The sequence below is a fragment of the Hyperolius riggenbachi genome, chromosome 8 (assembly GCF_040937935.1).
Source record: "Hyperolius riggenbachi isolate aHypRig1 chromosome 8, aHypRig1.pri, whole genome shotgun sequence".
Classification (NCBI taxonomy): Eukaryota; Metazoa; Chordata; class Amphibia; order Anura; family Hyperoliidae; genus Hyperolius; species Hyperolius riggenbachi.
The window spans coordinates 74,098,625-74,101,232 of record NC_090653.1 but is presented as its reverse complement, the minus strand read 5'-3'; the positions used below and the strand labels follow the sequence as shown (position 1 = coordinate 74,101,232).

At 46.3% G+C, this 2,608-nt stretch overlaps 1 protein-coding gene across 9 annotated transcripts in view; it reads left to right on the top strand.

Annotated features, from left to right (window-relative positions):
- LOC137528929 (leucine-rich repeat and fibronectin type III domain-containing protein 1-like protein) overlaps positions 1 to 2,608 on the top strand; it is an 874,345-nt gene that overhangs the window by 628,502 nt on the left and 243,235 nt on the right. The gene's annotated exons all lie outside the window — the stretch shown is intronic.

The window sequence follows — 2,608 nt, the reverse complement described above, 5'->3', positions numbered from 1 at the left end:
AGTTTGGGAGTCACAGACCAATGCTCATGCCAACACATATAAATAAAAATCCTATTAACGCCTTTCCGTTCCCATAGTTACCATAATAAAAAAAAACGTGTTAAAAAAGTGACAGAATACATACATTTTTACGTTAGGGACTTAGCTTTTTAAATATGTATGTCATGGGAGTGTATAATTGTTTGTTTTTTTTTTTGTTTGTTTTTTTGCAAATAAGGAATCGTACCGTAATTAAAAAAATAAATAATATATATATATATATATATATATATATATATATATATATATATATATATATATATATATATATATATATATATATATATATATATATATATATATATAATGGAAAAAAATACACCTTTATTTCCATATAAAATATTGTTGTTCTGAAGAAAACTAAAACCATGGTGTTCCAGAGGAAAAACACAAGGTCAGCCCAGAGCCCATCCTTTACACTAAATGACTGTGAAATCAGCAAAACTGATAAATATACCTTCCTTGGTCTGGAAATCAACCAATCGGGAAGCCTTAAATCAGCCATAGAGGCCCTGAAAGCCAAAGCTTGGAGAACGTTCTATGCCATCAGGAAAGAACTGTACCACCTCAAATCAGCATTGAAGGTCTGGCTGAAAGTCTTTGACAGTGTCATCACACCAATCCTACTCTTTGGAAGCGAAATATGGGGCCCCATCACCTACCCAGAACATTCAAAATGGGAATCTAGCCCCCCAGAAATATTCCACCTGGAATTCTGCAAACACCTCCTCCAGGTCCATCGGAGTACCTCAAACAATGCCTGCCGAGCTGAGCTGGGTAGATTCCCACTACTGTTTGAGATACAGAAGAGAGTGTTGTCCTACTGGGCCCATCTACAGAGCAGCAGGCCCGACTCGCCCCACTACAAAACCATGCTGCACAATGAAGCCCAAGAAAAGCCATGTGCCCTGAAAGAAGTTGTCAACTCTCTGGTCCCTCCAAACTCAGACCCACAAGTCCAATCAAGAGCCCAAATAAAGCACACCACAGCCAAGAGCAAAGAGGACTATGTAGATAAATGGAGGAATGAAATAAAGCAGTCACAAAAGCTAACCATATACCAGTCCCTACAGAGAGAATACAAAATAGCCCCTTACCTGGAAAAGCTCCAAAACCCTTGAGAGGAAAATCCTGAGTGTCTACAGACCAGGGCCGGCTCGCTCATGAGGCGGGGTGAAACTTTTGCCTCAGGCGGCAAAGTTCTAGGGGCGGCATCCGCCCGTCCGTGGGTGCGGGGGGGCCGGCTGCCGAGCTGGAGGGGTAGCTGGCAGGACAGGGGTATTGGGCCTAGCGGTGGGGAGGGGGGTCGGACCTCCCCCTCCCTCGCCTGGGTCCCCCGATCTGCGCTCCCCTCCAGCTTTAAATGTAGCGTAAGCAGCCGACAGTAAGAGGCAACGGGCGGGGATCACTCACCTCTTCCTCGTTCCAGCGTGCGCTCCACTGACGTCACTTCCTGCAACGCCACCCACTGTGTTGTACGTGGCCGGCGTTGCAGGAAGTGACGTCCGTGGAGCGCACGTTGGAACGAGGAAGGTGAGTGATCCCCCGCCCGTGCCTCTTACTGTCTGTCGGCTGCTTACGCTACATTTAAAGCTGGAGGGGAGCGCAGATCGGGGGACCGAGGCGAGGGAGGGGGGGGTCCAACCCCCCTCCCCACCGCTAGGCCCAATACCCCCGTCCTGCCATTTTTTCAAAATTTGCCTCAGGCGGCAAAAAGTCTAGGGCCGGCCCTGCTACAGACTGAGTGCTCACAACCTCGAAATAGAGTCTGGGAGACACAGACAGACATACAAACCCAGGGAGGAGAGACTATGCAAACACTGTGAGCAGAAGACCCTCGAGGATGAAAATCACTTTCTGCTGCACTGCCCCAAATATACCGCAACCAGGGAAACCTTCAAGAAACTGATGGAACTATTTCCAGACTTTCACACATTAGAGGATGAGAGAAAACACTGCATTCTACTAGGAGAAGAGAAATCCACAGTAACAATCGCTGCACACTATGTCACAGCCTGCCACAGACTGAGAGGAGCATAAATGAACTGTAAACTCCTGCCCCCCCCAAATGTCCACGAACTGCTAACTCACTGCACCCCCACCCCATCCTATGTCCCTCATTCCCCCTGCTTTGGCAATGCCTGTATTGAAGCTTGGTCATGCCAATGAAGCTATTTTTTATTTGATTTTTGGTGCTTTGCATTGTGGTGGAGTTTACCAGAAACTGAGAATACTGGAGGATTTACTGTTCCACCAGTTTTGTGCAGAGTGGTAGAAGTCACACAAGTTCCCTCTCCAGCAGTAAACTCCTTCTGCAGTCCGGATCACAAGTCTTCCACACATGAAAGCCTCAGATGTTGAATCTCAGAGACGTTGAATCTCAGGCAGAGCAGAAGATCTGGGAAATCAGCATGACGACATCTAACACTCTGAGACCCACATTCAACTTAAATGAGGTTTTGCTTGGGAGTCGGCTAGAGAAAAAGTGACTTGCTTTCTGTTAAAGCGAATCTATAATGAAAGATTTTGAAAGCTGCCATTGCTCCACTCATTCTAACGAATACTAGTT